Raw genomic sequence first — 21,700 nt, forward strand, 5'->3', positions numbered from 1 at the left:
AATCTGGGTGGACACAACCTTACCGCAAACTGGGTGGGTAAAGAAAAGGAATTTATTTCTTACGCTTCTAGAGGTTCAGAAGTCCAAGATCAAGCTGCCAGCTGGTTCACTTCTTTGGTGAGGCCCCTCTATATTGAATACAAGGTAATAGTTGTACATATATAAAATATATATTATGCTTTAAGTTCTGGGATACATGTGCATAACATGCAGGCTTGTTACATAGGTGTATCTGCTACATTTTCTTTATCCAGTCTATCATTGATGGCCATTTGGCTTGGTTCCAAGTCTTTGCTATTGTGAATAGTACTAACTTGTGATAATTTTAAACCATGGATGCATGTAATCTCTTTAACTTATTTGAAATCATGTGTACTCAACTTTTTATATTGTCTAAAATGAACAAATGTTCTACAGCAGATGATTAATAAAATCATTTTTTGCTATAACCTAGTATTCAATATAGTGTCTAATATTTAATGCCATACATTTACAACAGAACAAAGTTTTATTTTGATTATTTAAATGAATGTGGTATTTAAAGAACTTAGAACAATGTTAACTTAGAGTCATTGCTCAGTAGGCATTAAGCAAGACATAAATTATACAGATATGCTTCTAAATACATGCAGATTTTCAAGTAAGTGTCTGTTGTTGATTTTTAAAATGAATAAATAGTTGAATCTGCAAGCTATTTTTTTATTTTAATTTCATGCAGTTAAGAAACACCTGAGAAATAGAAAGCAATGGTGAATTTCAGAAGCATATTTGCAAGACAATAAAAGAAACAATTCATAGCTTCACATCTGAAGTAAAAAAAAAAAATGAATAAAAGCCAGAAACATGGAGGATAGTCGAATTATTGATATTAAAATGACAGCTAGAGAAAATTGTCATTTAAATGGCTGGGGCCCTCTGTCAGGTTTAAGAAACCTCCAATGAATATGAAGAGCTGTGCAAAATGTTCTCACTATAGTAAGGTTATTGCAGCCAGACACTATAATAAGGCAGTTGCAAAGAGCTGATGAAAAGGATTACATTTTTGCTTGCAGTGAGGCACTGAGGTCAAGAAAGACATTTGAAAGGACTTGTAAATTGCAGATTAGGCTAAAGCCTCTTATCAGGTGTTCTCTGATGAATCCTTTGCTATCAGCTTTTAAGTACTACTGTGTTTAGAGTCTCTGTTAAAAAATATATAATGTGGCTACTGATTGCCATAGAAAATGTTGAGAAAAATGCACAGTAGTCATTGACTCTAGCTTTACCACTGAGAGAAATGGACTTTCAACGTAAAGTGATGTGATCCCTATACACAGTTGACCCCTGAACAACTTGAGAGTTAGGGGCACCATCCCCCACCTCCCACCTATGCAGTCGAAAATTTACATGTAACTTTTGACTCTCAGAAATGTAACTACGAATAGCCTACTGTTGACCAGAAGCCTTAATTATAATATGAACAGTCAATAAATGCATATTTTGTATGCTATATGCATTACATACTGGATTCTTACAATAAAGTAATAATTATTCACAAGAAAATATTGTTAAAAAATTTGATGAACAGAAAAGATATTTACTATTCATTAAGTGGAAGTGGATCATCATAAAGGTCTTCATCCTCATCATCTTCACATTGAGTGGGCTGATGAGGAGGAAGAGGAGGAGTTGATTTTGCTGTCTAAGGGGTGGTGTATTAGTTGGTTCTTGCATTGTTATAAGGAATTACCTGAGACTGGGTAATTTATAAAGAAAAGAGGTTTAATTGGATCACAGTTCTGCAGGCTGTACAGGAAGCATGGCTGGCGAGACCTCAGGAAACTTGCGATCACGGCGGAAGGCAAAGAGGAAGCAAGCATGTCTTACATGGCCAGAGAAGGAGGAAGAGTAAGAAAGGGGAGGTGCTACACACTTTTAAACAACCAGGTCTCATGAGAACTCCCTCACTATCATGAGAACAGCCAGAGGGAAATCCAGCCCCATGATCCAGTCAATTCCCAATAGGCCTCTCATCTAATGTCAGGGATTGCAATTCAACATGAGATTTGGGTGGGGACACAAATCCAAACCACATCAGGTGGCAAAGGCAAAAGAGGCTGTAGGGGTGGGGTGGAAAGGGAGACAGGAGAGACTTATTGAAAAAAATGTATGTATAAGTGGACCAGTGCAGGTCAAACGTGGGTTGTTCAAGCATCAAATGTAAAGAAAGACGCTCAAGTTACGGGCTAGCATGGGTTAAGGAATTGCTTAAGACCAGACTTCTTCCAATCATAACACCCTCTTTTATATGACAGTTGAGTAAGAGTCATGCTGTCCTCAAAAGTGAACATGAAGTGGGAGGGTTGGGATGAGCAGGGGAGACTACTTTCCTGAGCAGTAGCAGTGCTCCTTCTTCAAGACCTCTTCTATCGTTACGTTTACTTGTTTCTATCTAACACATCTGTAAAATTCTTTTTGTCATTGTCATTGTCATTTCCTAGGAAAGGGTCTCAATCTTTCATCCAGTCCGGAGTCCAGATCATAGCTCACTGCAGCCTCAACCTTTTGAGCTCAAGTTATACGCCTGCCTTGGCCTTCTGAGTAGCTAGGACTACAGGCATGCCACCATGCCTGGCAATTTTTTTGTATTTTCGGTAAAGGATCTCCCTATGTTGCCCAGGCTTGTCTTGAACTCCTGGCTTCAAACAATCTGCCCATCATATTGACCTCCCAAAGTGCCAGGATTATAGGCATGAGCCACTGCATCTGACCTTACATATAATTCTTGTTTTATTTTCATGAAGGAACCGAACTTGCACAACAACAGAGACAGTAGAAAGATAGATGCCCATGATATTTGTAAAACAGACATGGTAGCTTGCATGTATTCTGTATTAGTTTACTAACACAGCTGTGAAGAATTACCAAAAATTTGCTGGCTTACAACAACACAAATTTATTACCTTACAGTTTTGAAGGTCAGAAATACAAAATAGATCTTACTGGGCTTTAAAATGAGCTATCAGCAAGGCTGCATTCATTTCTGGAGGCTCTAAGGGGAAGTGTTTTCTGGCTTTTTCCAGCTTCTAGAGCCTGACTGCCCTCTTGGCCTCATGGCAGTGACCAATCGAGTCTTCTTCACGTTGTGGCACTGTGACAAAGACACATCAGCCATCCTCTCTCATCTTTAAGACTCTTAGTATTATATCAGCCCCGCCTGCATAAACTAGGATTATCTTCTTATTTTAAGATCAACTGATTAGCAATCTCAATTTCACCTGCTACCTTAATTCCCCTTACCATGTAAACTACCATAACCACAGTTCTGGAAAATCAGTACATGGACACCTTTGGGGTCCATTATACTGCACATCACCCTCCCCCTACATCACCGCCATTATTAGCAGATTCATAGCAAACTACATTTTCTACTTTCACACACTTTTACCCTTGGCACACTTCTGTGTGGCACTTAATATTTCTCTTGATGTTGACTGGGGTAAGGGGGCAATGGTACCTAAAATGTGAATGGTCAGTGAAGAAATGCTGATCCAAGAGAGGCCTCACATGTTACATATTAATGATGAACTTGTCCACTTATATGTGGTAGTTGTCTAAAAAGAAAACAAAAATAGTTTTTACTGTATCTATTTGTTAGAAGAAATTAGAATATTTTAATAAAGTAATCTTATTCATGGCACATGTCTCATTTATATGATCCTTCAAAAATGTTTTATCTAAGGTTCAATGAATACTAATAATATTATTTATTAAAATATTAACACTCTGGATAGTCTTAATATGCTAGCAATTATCACATTATCCAGCGTGTTAAGAGTATAACAATATCAAATTAGTTTTAGATAGATACAATCTTTTTCATAGTTTAATTAACATGCTTAGTTATTGCACACATTTTTTTCATTACACCGAAACTTTGTTTACCTTAAATTTATGTCTATTTTAAAAAGACTTGTGATCCTGGGAAAACCATTCATATGGAAATCAGAGTAAATGGATCCCATTTCTCATTCTACCAGGATGTAGTTCTAAATCAAGTTACATAATCAGACTCTTGTTAATGATTGAGTCTGATTATACCCACCCCACAATCAGAACATCAGGATAGAGAGTCACAAGACCTCCATGGGTCAGGTATTTCCTTCTGAGAAGGAAAGTAAAAGTGATTTTCAAAATGAATGTGACAAGTGACTGTGTCACGGAAGTGAGGCATCAGAAACCCAAGGACATCTTTGGGTGCAGCTGAAACTTCTATCCAAATGGCTCTTTCTGATGAGAGCCAGCACTTGCAAATAAATTTGAAATGTGTGATGGTAGCTTAAAAACATTGAATCTAGAGAGATTTAGACAATCTACAAAGAAGTGTGATAATTAAAAACTTCAGAAACAGGAAACGAATGTGAAATAAATTACAGAGAGATATTTAGGTTCATATGAGGAAGAATTTAGTAATTAGAAGGTAAGCTGCCTAAAGAAATTTAGAAATACAGAGAAAATTACAGAAAAGTAGACATGCACTCCATTTTAATAGTTGTAGAAGGCAGGAGATGCTTTATATTCTAAAGAAGTGGTTGTCAGAGAGTATTCCCCCAACTGCAGTATCAGCATTAGCAGAACAGTTGTAAGAAATGAGATTCTCAGGCCTCACCTCTGACCTACCTCAGCAGAATGTCTGGGATGGAGAGAAGGAACGGGAATCTGGGATGCATCAGGCCCTTTTGTGATCCTGACGTGGACTGAGGTTTGAGAACTAGTCTAAGGCACTTCCTGTGAAATGTACAAGAAAATAAGCAGCATTTATTTCTCTTCTCTGATAAATTATGTGGCATGCTTGTCACTCCTTTGGTTAACTTGTCTGAAGGTGTTTTGCAACGTAAAGAAAGGAACACATATTATCATGACTGTCACATTTGAAAACCCTAATACCATCTGGACCCTAATTTTGTAGCAATATAGAGAACTAAGTTGTACATTTACTCTGTATATTCTCAAAAGGTTGACTTTTAAATTATGGTATGTTCCCCATGTGGAAAATGTAAGCTTTAAATAAATTAATAAATAATAAATTATGCACATGGATTTTGGATTAATGATTCCTATGCGTGTAGATTATTTTTGTAAACCTGCTCAGTAGCTGATGGATTGGCACCACTTGGCTTTCTTGTCTAATGTATATTTTCACATGCCTAATTGCTCAGAAAACTATAAAGAAATCAATCCTTTTATTCCATTTAAATTCACAGCTGGTGATTCTAAATTTGACCTTTTTAATGACTCATAAATTTCATAGATTTGATTGTGCTATATTTATTGCAACCATTTGACTTTCACTCTTGTCCTTAGCAAATTAATTTTTCAGAAGTTAATCTCGAACACAGTTGCTAGCAAGATTCTTTTCTTGGTTCAGTAGTTTGCTAGCACAATATATTAACAGTAAGCCTAGGGAATTCTTCTTAACCCAAAACAAAACAAACAAAAAAAGTGATCTGGGAAAACAGACTGTTATACTACGATAGTTGCTATGGATACTAAGCTACTTCACAGATTTGAGCTGTGTGTATGAGCATAAAATATTCGCCGTTTGATTAACTTGTGATTTTGTTCAGAAATGCTGTCATTCACATCTTTTGTATGTTCTGCAATATATTAACATATTTTAATTCACACATAAGACAAATTTGAGAAGAAAACTCTCCCTCTCTGATTCCTAACTTCTTTGAAAGAATGATTAGAACTACATCAAGAATAAATATTCGAAACTTCAAATAAGAAATCACATTTATGAAAACTTGCATACCCATTGAGTTTTTTTACTATTTTGAAGTAAGAAGTAAAGAAGAACATTAAAGAAACTCTACAGTATACCTTAGCAAAAGAGTTTAGATACAAATGTTATAATAAGGATTGTGAATAAGAACATTATCAGTCGAATTTTTGATAAGCCACAATTATATCTTAAATAAGGCTCACTTTAATTGTTTTTGGTCATGTTGCTAGTAAAATATTTGCAGTGATCATTTTTCAATTTCAGGCAATATAATTCCTTTTATCCTTCATTTATTAAAAATGCAATCATATGTGTAGAGTTATATTTAACAATAGTAGAATACTGAGTTTCAACTATCTTAACTGTCTCAAGACAGTTAAAAAGCATAGATGAGTCACCACTGCACTGAAATTGTATTGACATGTAGCTTACAGCACTATTTTCTGTCATTTCTTAGATTTCCCTGTCTTATATTAAAAACATCTCATTTATTTGATAAAGTAGTATCACCTAGTAGATTTTACTCTTGAAAACAGATTCATAACAAACTTAACTATTCTCCCCTGCCTCCAACTCCTTCCTAACAGTATATTACTGATACATCTGTTCAACTAAACACTTCCTGTGCTCCTTCCACGCCTAATCAGTTCTGTTATTGCCTTCATCATGTTCAAGCTTTTTTAATCTTCCTTTAGCTTCCCAGTCTTTTACTCATTTTACATTTTAGGTCAAAACACATTATCCATTTATTTTAGCAAATTATAATTGTTTTGGTCATTTTGGTGTTTAAAGATTTACTAAAAAAAGGAAAACTTTGTTTTTCCATTATTACTTTTTTACTTACTAACTTAGGCTTTAAGTGTATACACACACACACACACATATACATATATAGGTATGTTTTAATGTTAAAAAACAGAATCTTTGCAGATCGGTCTCAGAACCTCAGACTAAAAAATAATTAGCTTGGAAGAAAATAAATTAATTACACTATTCATCATTTTTTAATGTTAAATAATTTTATACAATACAAATATGTTAATGGATTTTTAAAATAACCTTTTTTCTATTTTGATATATCTGTGGCTTATTGTAGCATAAGAAGCGGTGCATTGAGTCTTAATATAAAACGTAAATGATTCAATAATTTTAAAGTTAAATTAAAGGTCCTGTTTCAAGTATAAAGAAAAAAATGTTCAGGCAAATTTTATTTTCTATAAACCTCAAAGAAATTTCTATTCTTCAGACCTACCATCTACCTAAAACATGTTCCCTCACAATCTATAATTTTTGCAAACCATATACTTCCACATCTTCTTTAGCTGAGTCGAGTGAATGACATTTTATTCCCATACCTAAGAGTGTGATTAAATTATATAATATCCAAACCAGTTGATTTGGGAAATTAACAAGGACTTTGTGTATGCACATGTGTGTGTGTGTGTGTGTGTGTGTGTGACAGAGAGAGAGAGGAGAGAAACAGAGAGAGAGAAAGATTATTAAAAAGTCATTTAATTTTACTATTAGGTATAATTTTACTAATTAGGTAAAATATTTTGCCAATAGGTATAATATTCAAAATAACAGAAATGATATGTTGCTACTCAGCTTTCACAAATGCCCACCTTCCCATGCAAAGAATTCCAAATATGTTTTCCCCCATCTGAGATACCATCACCCCCTCCCCCAAAACACCAGTACACAATGAGCCAAATGCCTGAAATATAAGCCATACCCTCTATCATATCTAACAACCTGATGATTTTATCCACAATATGGTCAATATGCAATACCAAGATGGAACTTTATAATCCTGACAAAAAGTGTTATTTTGAAAAGCAAACAGGAAAATAACAAACAGGGCTCAGCATTCCACCGTACATTGTGCTCTTGCCCAGTTAGTCTGTCGGTGGTGAATCTGTCCCTGTTCTGCTCCCAAGAGACTTTTTCTTGCTCTTTATTCTTTTTGGCCACTGTGCTTGCCTGCTGAGAATTGTGGTGTAGTTAGCAAAGGTGGAGGCTCTGGAACTAGAAAAGCTAAGTATGATTTGCATAAACTACTTATAACCTTGTTGGGACGGGCTGGAGAAGGATTCTCTCTCTGCCACCTCGTCTATGTGTCTAAAGTTGGGCATGGCAGTCCTATCTCACTTCTGTTTCCTTTAGCACTGAAAAAAATAACTTCAAAATAATCTCTCAAAATCAAAACCACAATGAGAATAGCGTCTCACACCAGTCAGGATGGCCATCTTTAAAAAGTAAAATAACAAACAAACGAACAAGCAAACAAAAACATGCTGGTGGGGTTGCAGGGAAAAGGGAACACTTATACACTGTTGATGGATGGGTAAATTATTTCAACCACTATGGAAAGCAGCCAGGTAATTCCTCAAAGAGCTAAAAACAGAACTGCCATTTGACCCAGCAATCTTGTTACTCAGTATATACCCAAAGAAACATAAATCATTCTGCCTTAAAGACACATCCACACATATGTTCATTGTAGCACTATTTACAATAGCAAAAACATGGAATCAGCCTAAATGCCCATCAGTGGTAGACTGGATCAAGAAAACGTGGTACATATACACCATGGAATACTACACAGCAATAAAAAGAATGAGGTTAGGCCGGGTGCGGTGGCTCATGCCTGTAGTCCCAGCACTTTGGGAGGCTGAGGCAGGAATTCAAGACCAGCCTGGCCAACATGGTGAAACCGTGTCTCTACTATAAATAAAAAAATTAGCCAGGCGTGGTGGTGGGCACCTGTAGTCCCACCTATTTGGGAGACTGAGGCAGGAGAATTGCTTGAACTCGGGAGGAGGAGGTTGCAGAGCCGAGAACGCACCACTGCACTCCATCCTGGGCAATAGAGCGAAACTCCATCAAAGCAAAAACAAAACCAAAAACAAACAAAAAAACAATGAGATCATATTCTTTGCAGGAACATGGATGGAGTTGAAGGCCATCATCCTTAGCAAACTAACCCAGGAACAAAAAACCAAATACCGCATGTTCTCACTTATAGATGGGAGTTAAATTATGAAAACACATGGACACAAAGAGGGGAACAATAGACACTGAGGCCTACCTGAGGGTGGAGGAGGGAGACGATCAGAAAAAATAACTGTTGGGTACTAGGCTTAGTACCTGGGTGATGAAATAATCTGGACTGCAAAATCCCATGACTTGAGGTTACCTGTATAACAAGCCTGCACATATACCCCTGAACCTAAAATAAAAGTTTAAAAAAAAATAAGCTCTCAGGAGAGTGCCTAAGACAAAATAAGTGAATATTTTTGTTCTTGATATTATCGTATGTTTCCACTATTGCCATTTATGATATTATCTGCAAAGGTCATTGTGGAGGACACTTTAACAATCAGCTTCTTGATATGCTTGATATCCTTCATATTACTGTATTGATCTGCTTATTTTACCTTGTTAGGCAATGAAACTTTAAATTTTAAATGAGGGCTTCTGATTCTGGTAACGAAAGACTAACTAATTTGTAAGGATCATCCTAGTAAAGTCGACTCAAAAACGTAAAGTAACTATTTTCTAAATTACTCTTGGAGGCATTGGAGATATTATAACATGATGAAGAATTACGGGGCTAAGATCCAAGTTAAGAAAACCCAGAGAGGTAAGCCTGACACTTGGAACACTTTTTCCACAGCTGTCAACCCATCCTTGAAGCAAAAACTGAAAGCTCAAGATTATAAGCAGCAATTTTGACAGCAGTGTGAGGCTCATGGGGCCAAAATGAGAACACCCTCTCTGCAGACAAAAAGTAGAGGCTTCTTAGCCTTCCAGTTACTATGTCATGACTCTTGAGTGCTTACAGGAGTAAACGTGTTCTAGAAGTAGCCCAGCCTATGCCAGCATCAGAGCCTAGATTTTGACTATCTTAACCCTTGACATTTGATTAAATTTGAGATAACCAACTATCAGAAGCAAAACTAAAGAAACTTAGAGCAATGTTTTTCAATTTTAAAATGATTACTACATTTTTTGAAGTTTGTAAGTTGATAAAAAATGAGACAAACTAGACAAAAGTATAACTGACAATAAAGAAAACAATATACAATGGAATAAACTCTACAACAGCCTCAGATTGGAGAAATTATCAAACACAGACCTTAAACCTAAGCTTAATAATTTTACCATAAATAAGATGAATTCATTCACTAGTATTGATTGAGGAAGTGGTATAAAGTTTGTAGAGAAGGTAACTGGATAGTTGTGTAAAAATATTATAAAATATTGCAAAAATATTGTCAATAATATAAATTATTGTAAATAAATACTGTAAAAAATACTGTAAAATATTATAAAAATAAATTTACAATGCTACTGGGGATTTTGCTAGAGAACACAAAAACATAAAAGAAAACTAAATGGGAGGACTAGAACGATATAATACCTGAAATTAAAGACTCAGTGATTGAATACAACGAAAGACCTGAAGAGAAAATTAGTAAATAAAAAGATACATCAGGAGATATCCCAGCTGATGCATAGACTGACCATAAGTTGGGAAAATAGAAAAGACTATAATAAGCAAGTAGAAGTCTTTTGGACTGAATGTATATGTCTCCCCCAAATTCATGTATTGAAATCCTAATACGCAGTGTGACTATATTTGGAGATAGGGCCTGTAAGAAGTTTAACCTTAGTCAAGGTTAAATGAGGTCCTAGAGGCGGGGCCCTGACCCAATAGGGTCAGTGTCCTGTAAGAAGAAACACCAGTGAGTCTGTAACTGGGTATCCCAGATAAATACCAGCAGTGTGTAATTATAATTGCCAACTTACTTCCCAGCTGAGAAAGAATGATTCTCAGGGCTGTTCTACCTAAATCCTCTGCTGAGTCAGTTTCATATTTCATCATCTGTTTCTTGATACTTATCACTTTTGAGAGTAATCCTGTACCCACTGGGATTATTTTTTCTTACAAATAATGAAGCATCTAACTCAAAATAGCTTGAAGAATAAATAAGAAGAATTTGTTGAGTCATGTGACTAAAAAGACCATCATTTGGGCTTCAAGTAGTATTGACTCTAATCCAATTTTGCTTATCTGCTCATCTCTCAGCTTGCCCTCTTTGTGTAATGGTTTTGTACAAAAGCCTTACTTTGGCTTTCTTTAGGCATTAAGTTGAAAAGTAACTACTCTCATAATAAACAGGAATGAAGGAACTGCTAAACCATCGCAAACATCCAATCCTTTAGTCCATCCCTGAATTAATTATTGTGGAAAATAGAATCTACAAATTGGCCTAAGGCTATAATTCATGTCAGTTCTTTAACCAAATATAAAGACATAGGACCAGAATCATACAAATTGACTTAGACCTGCGCTTTCCAATATGGTAACCATAAGCTATATGTGGTTATTAGACATTTGTAATGTAGCTACTATGCTGGAGAAATTAGTGTTTAAAATTTATTGAAGTTTAGTTAACTTAAATTTAAATTGAAAATATTTCATTCAGTTATTAGGAAAACTTTAAGTATGTTTGGAACAATTTTCAAATGGGGAATCTATTTTCAGGTGTACATTTTATAAAATTTAAATACAAGTCAAGGATCTCCAGTAAAAATGTAACCTCTTAATTGAAATATAGAGATATATCTATATTTAGCCATGTATATTTATAAAATATACACCGAATTTTAAAGACTTAATTCTAAATGTAATATATATCATCATTAATTTTATTTTGGTTTCATGTTGAAATGTTAACATATTGAATATATGTGGTTAAATAAAACATATTATTAAATCAATTTTGTCTTTTAAAAAAAATTTTTAAAGACTGCTAAAGGATTTACAATTGCATATGAAGATTATAGCATATTACTATTTGTCAGCACCCATTTAGGTCATTTAGTGCTCACTTCTGAACAATGAACTGGGGATGGAATGGATATTAGAGAGACAACCAGAAGCTACATTGCATGAAGGTCACTAGGGAACATCTGATCATTTAACGTTATTCATAATTGACTAGGTTGATGGTCTTTATCCACAGGAGGGGAGCTGGGACACTTCGACTGGGCATTTGTATTGTCATCACCCTTCCCATTCCCACTGGCACTACATATTCTTAGCTGTTACCATCTCCCACTTGAAGTACTGCCATAATTTTCTAAATGTTTCAACAATTTCCATATTCTGTCTATCTTCAAACACTAGCTTACTTCAAATCGTACTATAGTCCACTGCTAGACACAACTATCCACTTACCTTCTTTGTGAACTTCATACCACTCCCTCAATCAATACTAGTGAATGAATTCATCTCTGTACTTTTGTGAGTTATATACTCACATAGTCTTCTATCATACTACTTGTCTTAATTGCTTTATTTATTTGTTTGCATGTAAAACTTCACTAGGTAGATCATGAGTGCTGGCGGATGAGGCTCAATTCTTTTCGTCTCTTAATTTAAAGTTTCCCACACACGTTTTAGCACACATTAAGAATTTGCAAATAAATTAATTAAGCAATCCATTTATTTACAAAAGTATAAACAAAAGAGTAAATCTTCAAGTCCCAACAAAGTGCTCCATGGGGAGTTGAATTGTTGCAATTCATCTAATTTTCCCAGTTGAAAAACTTTGTTAGAAAACTCTGGTTCAGACAAGATGACATACTCAGCCATCCCTACTCCTCCCTGATTAGTACAATTATAAACCCTGGAAATAATACAAGAGGCAACCAAAGAAGGACTCTGAAAGGTAGAAACAAGAAGGACTGTAGCAACAACATGGCTTATGACCTACCACTGAACGGCAGAAGACAACCGAGGCCGACTATCTCTGGAGCCCAGCCTAGCAACAGAAGTTATCCCAGCTATGCTCATTCCTCCCCCATAGCACAGAAATCTCTCTAACACCACCAGGCAAGCCCACTGCCACCAGGAAGGCAAATCCACAGGGAGCTCTGTCAACAGTAAGTGGCCTTAGGAGGTACTCCTCTGCCCCACCCAGAAGGGGGGCACCCGGGGACACCAGCAGGAAAGATCAAGTCACTGTGACTCCACTTGGGAAGGTCTCTTTGACCCATGGGCCAGGGACTCCATTCCTCACCTAGAGACAACACATAGCTTGGCATCACAGACACGAGAGTCTTGCCAGTAAAATCACCTGGGCCAGAGACAGAAGCTCCCCATCTACTGAAACTCCCCTCCTTCCGATGGAGACACCTGGTGACCAGAAGGTAAGAACAAGGAGTGTCCCACTCAAATAATTAAGTGCTTATTCCTAAAACCTTCTTTGATTCCACCAGGCAGAGCTCCTGATCCCACCTGTAAACACCAGGCATTGGGAGTTACCAACAAGGGGCGACAAGAGGCTGCCAGCTGAAGAGCAAGAATCTCAACAGGGTAAGTGCCAGATGCCGCAAAGGAACTTTGTCTCCAGGGGCAGAGACCGCTTACCCCACTGAGAGGCACCCCTGCTGTCTCCTGGGGAAGCTCCTTCTGCTCCTTCGCATGGCACCAGCAGGGATCACTAGACAAACCACGCAGACCAAAATAACGCCACAAGAGCTGTTAAAATTAAATTGTCCTTGAAACCATGATTGTCTCAAGATTTAAATAGAACTCAGCATCTCATAATACAATAGACAAACAACAAAAATGCACACACTAAAATACTAAGAACCAGAAAAATCACATCTTAAATGAGGAAAGACAAGCAATTGATGACAGCACCAAGATACATCAGCTGTTGGAATTATCTGGCAAGGATTTTGAAGAAGTTATTACAAAAATTCTTCAAAAAATGATAACAATCTATTGAAACAAAGGACGAAATGGAAAATATCAGAAAAGAACTAGAAAGTATATAGGAGAACCAGATGGAAAGCACATACCTGAAAATTACAATAATTATACAACATGACTAAATGGGATTTATTCCAGGCACGCAAGTTTCAACCTTCAAAAATTAATCGATGTTATATACTACGTCAATACACTAAGGAAGAAAAATTATATGATTATATTAATTATTGCAGAAAAATCAGAACCAACTAATTATGTATGTCTCACCAAGTAAGGACTAAAAACGAAAGCCTCAAATTGCTTAAAAAATATTATCTACAAATAATCTACATCTTATATCATACATAACGATGAAAGCCTAATGTTTACACACTTTTATCAGAAATAGCGCAAGGGTAAACACACTCATCACTGATATTTAAAATAGTGCTGGAAGTTCTAGCCACATTGTAAAACAAGCAAAATAATAATACACATATTGGTTGGACAAGAAGTTATAATATGGTCCCTATTTGTAGATGACATGATTGTCTATGTAAGAAATACTAAGGTAGAAATCAACCAAAACAAAGCAAGATTTGATTTAAAAAATGTCTCGAATAGGTGAGTTAAACAAGGTTGGAGGACACAAGATCAATACACAAAAATCAATAGCTTTTGTGGAAACTAATTTGCCCTCGAATAGCTAAATTGATCTTGAAAAAATTAAAATGAATGGAGCCACTGTACCTGACGTTAAAATTTACTATTCAGGTATAACAACAACACAGTGTGTTATTATGTGTTGTTGTTGTCAGAGAACCCCAAGATAGACGCACACAATAGACCCAGTTGATTCTGACAAAGATGCAAAGTCAATTTAAAATGGTAAGGATGGTCTTTTAAACAAAAGATACTAAGGTAATTGAATAGATACCGGCAAAAAAGCTATAACATAAACAAAAACAAAACTTCGACTTAAATCTCAAGCACGTTATATGAAAATGAACTCAAAATAGGTCATGGGCTTAATCATGAAACATAAAACTAGAAATGTTTTTATAAAAAGGAGAAAGTTTTCAGAACTGAAGTTGGGGGAAGATATTTATACTTGATACCAAAATCATAATGTATAAAGCCAAAAACAGATAAATTGGACCTCATGAAAATGAAATGCTTTTGCTCTGTGAAAGACCTTGAGAGAAGATAAAAAGACAAGCTACAGCTTGGGCAAAAATATATGCCAACCACATATCTGATAAAGGGGTAGTAGCCTGGGCATGTAAAGTACTCTAAAAGCTCCATGCAAAACAACACAGCACAGTGTAATTGGACTGTTTGTAACACAAAGGATAAATGCTTCGGGTGATGGATACTTCATTTACCCTGATGTGATTTTTACACAATGCATGCCTGTACCAAAATATCCCATATACCCCATAAACATATATACCTACTATGTACCCACAAAAATTAAAAATTCAAGAAAAGGTAGAGATATGAACAGCTATAGGCAGAATTCAGAGACACTGTGGCTACAATTCCAGATCATCGCAATAAATCGAATATCACTATAAAATGAGTCATAATTTTTTTTGGTTTCCCAGTGTATATAAAAGTTATATTTAGGCCAAACTGTGGTTTAGTGAACGTGCAATAACACATGTCTAAAATGCAATTATTTAAAAATATATTATTGCTAAAAAATGTTGACAGACCCATGAAGTGAGCAGCAGCAGTTGGAAAAATGGGACCAATAGACTAGCTTGACACAGGGTTGCCACAACCTTCAATTTGTAAAAACTACATTACCTGCAAACCACAAGAAAGTGAGGCACAATCAAACAAGGCAAGACTGTATTTCACCAAAGATACAAATCACAAATAAACACATGAAAATATATTCAACATCATCAATCATTAGGAAAATGCAAATTAATACTGTAATGAGATATTACTATGTACCTCTCAGAATGATGAACAAATAAACAAATAAATAAACCACCACCACCAAATGCTGGTTTGGATGAAGAAAATCTGGATAACTTACACATTGCTGGTGGAATGTAAAATGATGTAACACTATAGAAACCAATTTGAGTTTCTTATAAAAATAAACATGCAATTACCATAGGACCCTGTAATTGCACTCTCACATTTATCCCTGAGAAATAAACACTTCTGCTGACACAAACGCCTGTACATGAACATTCATAATAGTTTTATTCACAATCGTCCCAAACTGGAAACACCCCGGATGGCATTGAAAGCATGAATGGTTACACAAACGGCGCTACATCTGTACCATGGAATACTACCAGCCAAAAAATGAAATGCACTATTGATAACTGATACAACTATTGATAATTCAACAGCTTAGATGTATCTCAAGGCAATTATTCTGAGTGAGGAACAAAAAGGCAATCCCAAAAGATTACATGCTACACAATTCCATCTACAGGACATCGTGAGATGACAAAATCGTAATAATGGAGAACAGATGACTGGTTGCCAGAGTTTAGGATGGGACAGCGACTTAGGGAGGTGGGTGTGATTGTGAAAGCACCACATGATGAATTCTTTTGGGGATGGATTTCTTATCTATATTGACAGTGTCAATAGATTCATAAATCTATACATGTTAGACTTGCATAGAACTAAACAGACACACACATAATCCATAAAAATTTTAAGAAGTGTATATAAACGGGGGTAAATACGAAACAGATGAGCAAATTGATATTGTACTATAGTTTTGCAAGATTGGTGGAGACTGAGTAAAGGGTAAACGAGACCTCTCTGTATTATTTCATACAGTTGCCTGTGAATCTGTAATTATCTCACAACACTTTAAAAAGATTACTTAAAATTATTAGTAGAATTCCACATCCAACTTGTTAATACAAAACAATAACTTTAGGAGAGTATTCCATGAATAGGGAACTCAGAGGACAGAAATAAAGGGTAGGGGGAAAAGACTCTTTCAGGCATGGAAATGGTTTCCCGAAAGTCAATGCCACACTGCACAAACATTCATAAATGCTTAAAGATAAAATGCCTGCATATGTAAATAAGTCACAAGAGGGACTTAATAGCACAAATGTCTTAATTTGACAGATGAAATAACGCTTATCTGTGTAATGAAATGCCAAATCAACTAAAAAAATGCTATGAACTATCAAGATGCATAATATTCACAAATTACCATAATTTGAAGGACAAATTTTATGATATCAGTTATTCAGTAAAAAAAAGTCATTGCATAGCATTATCTTAAAAACAACTACTCGAAATGACAGTGAGGATACAATTTTGGTTATGATTAAGAAGGACTATAATAGGCAAATTAGAAAATACTTAAAGTATATGCAAAATTATGATCTAGATAAACCTGTATCTATACAAGTAACATCAGAAAATGACACAGCAGTTTAATAAAATGAATAAATACCAAACCTATGTAACAGACTACTAATATAAAACAGACTAAGAAAATACAGAATTTTCGGACTTTTAAGATAATTTTGATCAATATTTAAAACAATAAAGGGAGTGGTGACTATTGTTTTCTTTAACAAATCACAGGAAGTTAACCTTGAAACATGAATTTACTTATTTAAAAAAAGTAAAATAAAAACTCAAATTTATATATCAGATATTAAACTTCATAGAGTCTTACTCTAAGTGGCATAATTTAAAATACTAATAGCTTCAAATAAAATTAGGATAAATTTATTATAAGGGATTGATATGTTTGTGGTGGATTCTGACATGCTTTAGCTTACATTTCTCTTTTTTGTGTGAGTAATATTTGGGAACAGAGCTATGACACATACCACAGTTCAGTACTCTCTCTCAGAGAGAAAATACTGACCTGGTGATACATAGTTTCTTGATTTATTCCAATTAATTCCATTCTTTATATTATAAACAGAAAAAAATGGAATTGCATTAGACTTCATGGGAATATTTACAAGGAACACAATTTTCTTTTAAAGGGAAGATGGATTATTTCAGATTTATGTGCAACACTTTAAATTTTAACTTTAGAAAATAAAATATTCCTAGTATTAAATTTCTGGTGAACTTGAACGTTAACTCTTTAGAAAACATTAGCAACATATTTAGATATTTGCTGTTTCATTTTATTTAAAACAATCTCCAGACAATTTACAGTTGACCTTTAAAAGAAAGCATTTATAAAATGAAACAAATTTGGCAAGGTAAAAATAATAGAACAAATTCCAGAACCCATTTCAAAAAACTAACATGTAATTCTGATTGCTAATGTTAAAATTGAAGAAGGACAGGCATTTTGGATTCCCTATTTTAAATTATGCTTCATTAATAAAATCCTGAAAAGCAAAATAGGTACAGTAAATTTTCAGTTTGTTGCTTGCCCTTGATTTAATTAAAAAGACTATTTAAAGTGACGAAGTTTGATTTTTGACCTGTGCCATGGAGCGTCTGCATTGTAAACAAATTTCAACTTGTAATGAGGTTATAAACGAAATATAAAGCAATCAAAAATATTTATTCTGTTTTCTTAAGATAGTAGTCACATTCAGAGATAACCATAATACTTGACATGGAAAAAATATAAATATAATATACAAGATCTCTCCAGTACTATTAAAAGGATAAGGGTCAATTTTTTTTTTTATTTTGCTATTTCAGAGAACCTTTGTCTAACTTTCATGAAACAAACAGAAAAAAAAATGCCAAAAATTTGATATATCTTCCAAAGTTGAATGCACAATATTGAGGCTTTACCACTTCACTAGAGCAGATAATTAAACAATTGCATTAATTATAAGTTGACAAAGCACAGGCAAACCTAATGAATTATTACTACATTTTACAAATGTAGGAAAATACATTTGGTAAAATTATTTTCTAGAACAGCAGTAATACTTTGGAATTGTTTTCAAATTCTGTGGTAATTATAAATCTTAATAATGCATGTCATATTATCCCACAGAAAATTGTATAAAAGTGTCTTTTTAGGAAATTATAAAGCTATGATAAGGAAGGATTTCTTTATACGGGTAAACTACTAAGAAATAGAATTTTCGGATGTGTTCTTAAAGTTGTCTTCATATCATTGATTATTCAGCTTATATGTAGCCAGCATTATTCAAGGCATTCAACCAAAAGTGAAGACTCAAAATGCTTATTCCCTAGACTCTGCAGCACTCTTAAGTCCTTGGCCATTTCAGCATAGCAAATGCCTATCATTGAAAGATTTTTGAAATGGTTTGGCTTTGAAACATTTCTTTTCCAGAATTTAACAACAAATTGGCAGGGACATAATAGCATCCCTGGAATTGAGTCTGCCCTGTGATGAGAAATTTGCAGCATCTTCATCTTCATCCCTGCAATCTCAATTTTTCCTAAAGCATTAATATGTTCAATTCAGCGTTTCTTCAACAGTTAAGGAAAACAAACTCTAGGTAACATGATAACCCTAAATTCTATCTAAATGCTCTTCATTTCCCATATTGCTAAAAACATGAGAACTCAATAAATATTTTAAAAATTAACACTCTAGGAAGTAGAATTCTCACAAGTAAGGTCATGTAAGGAATCTTAATCTTGTTAGCTATAGGAATTAGGAGATGTGGGGTTTCTACATTCTCAGAGTACAACACAGATAATCTCGTCTTGATACTGCATCCCTGCACCTAGTGACTGCCTGAAAGGACATGGAGTTATTCTGCCCCCCTTCACTGTAAATGTAGATTTTTGGGTTACTTCAGTAGCAAACAGAGAATGGGCAAAACACAATTTACACAGTTACACACAACATGAATTCTAATTTTATGAATATTCCAGCCTTGGTAAAGAGTGGAAAAAGTAACTTGGCCTTCACCAAAACCTTATAAAACAACCAAAAAAAGACAAACCCAAAGACAATCAAATTTAATTTCTGCAAACTGTTCTAATGGATTCAAAATAAAAATATGAAACTGACATCACAATAGGATATTATGATCAGGAAATCATAAGGTGAGAAAAATATGAGACCACTCCTCCCAGAAAGAAGAATGAGAGAGGAAGGGAGGGAGAAGAGGGAAGAAAAACAGATGAAGTAAAATGGACTCCATGGAAACCGAGAATACAAAGGCAGAAATTAAAATCACATTGGACACATTAAATAGTTTATGTAATACTGAAGAAAATCAAATTGATGAAGCCCTCATAAAATGTAGACAAAGCAAATAACAAAGTATAGATGGCTGGCATTTCTTAGAGACCAGAATGAATAAGCATATAGATGGCAAGCTGGCTGGATGGGTGGACAGATGGGTGAATGGATGGATGATACACATGTATATATGAATATATATGCATAAGTGTGTATCATATGAATGTATGAGTACAATAGATACGATGTGGATTATAGATGTATTTTATTTTTTATATTTATTAATATTTATGGTACTAAAACTTTCTAAGGTGTAAAAAATTTTTTCACCACATTCTGGAAAAGTAATAAAAATAGGGCCACTACTAACCACACAATTTTGATAGAGATTATAGAGAAATTATTTAAGCACCTAGAAAGAAAACAAGTTATCTAAAAACAAACAAAAATGATGTAGAATACAGACTTGTCCTCTACATGCTAAATATCAGAATATAATGGTTATCATCTCCAGAATTTTTAGGATAAGGATTATGTGAGGTTGGTATTCTGCGAAACTACTTCCCATAGGAGAACGTATAGTCTAACGGTGGGTGCAGGCCATCTTCTGAATGTCAGTGACTGTCCCCCCGCCGCTTTTATTCCCCTCACTAACATAGACCAGGTAATATATTATGAACCTGCTTCCAATGAGGCTGCCATTTTTTAACAATTTACCAAATAGCCAATGTGCAAAATAACTCATATTCCCAATAAAATTTTTGTTTTTTACAATTTAAATTATTTCACTGATTTTCCTCTTCTTTTTCCAGAACTATATTTTAGGAGTGTTCAATTATTTCCAGCCCCGATACTGCAGCATGCAGCAGACAGGCAGAGAGGGGAGCCTGTGTCCTTTGCCAGCACACTTTTTGCCCTAGAACACTCAATGTATACCAGGCTATGTGACCCACTAATTCTCACTGTTCTGTTAATTTATTCAATCCAGTTTTCTTAGTTTCTTGGACATTTTACCTCCTGACTCAATTTCACTCTCTCCAACACATCTCCTTCTTAATTCTTGGTGATTTCAATACCCGCATGCAAGATGTATACCCAGGATATCTCAATTATTTGATCTCCTCTTCTTCAGCCATTCATGCAAGGATCATTCCCTGGAATTTCTCATCTTAAAACTGAACACCCTGTAAAATGATAATTTCAAATAACAGAGCTCTATCCAACCACCTCCTGTTTTTCCAGTTCACTCCCTCTCACACTCCGAATCCAAAATCCTGCATCCAACAGGGACTCACAGATGTTCCCACCTTTGTATCATGCCTCAGCTCCACCGACCTATGTGCTCCTTTTTAGTTTGCCTAAATCCCAAGGTCATTTATTTTAACCATTACAGTGAATATGCCATCAACTTCCTGGAGTTTTTTTTCCCTTCATTTTATTCTGGGGCAAATCAGAAAAAAATGAAATAAAATAAAATAATGAAAAATAATTCAATTTATAAGAAATTTCATTAAATTGACATAACTGCTAAGCAACAGACAATATACCCACTAAATGTTTAGAGCAAAACTACCAAAAGCCATAAGAATGCTTAAATTTTAATTTAAAATTAAATTAATTAATCTCATTAAAATTGATTAGCTTTTAATTTAATTAAATTTAAATCTAAATTTAAATTTAGATCTGGTTAAATTTAATCTGCCTTATCCAGGCTTGCACTTGTGGAACTGAACATATTTGGAGGTAAATACAACTATGTTTACCCAATATAAAATATGGTTCATTTGACTGGTGAGTCACAAATGACTCTCCATGAGAATGCATGTTTTGATCAGTGGGAGTTTTATTACTTAGTGCCAGTAAGCAGGACACTGGCAGTACTCTCCAAGGCAGTGTCTCCCTGAGGGAAATTGACAGGAGGGTTTCATGGGGTGATGGAGAGGGGAGAGGGCACATTGTCACGTGTAGAGGAGATGTAGGTGCAGTGAGTCATCATGCCAGCACATAGGTCACA

This window comes from Rhinopithecus bieti, unplaced genomic scaffold (genome assembly GCF_001698545.2).
Source record: "Rhinopithecus bieti isolate Rb0 unplaced genomic scaffold, ASM169854v2 scaffold_39125, whole genome shotgun sequence".
Classification (NCBI taxonomy): domain Eukaryota; kingdom Metazoa; phylum Chordata; class Mammalia; order Primates; family Cercopithecidae; genus Rhinopithecus; species Rhinopithecus bieti.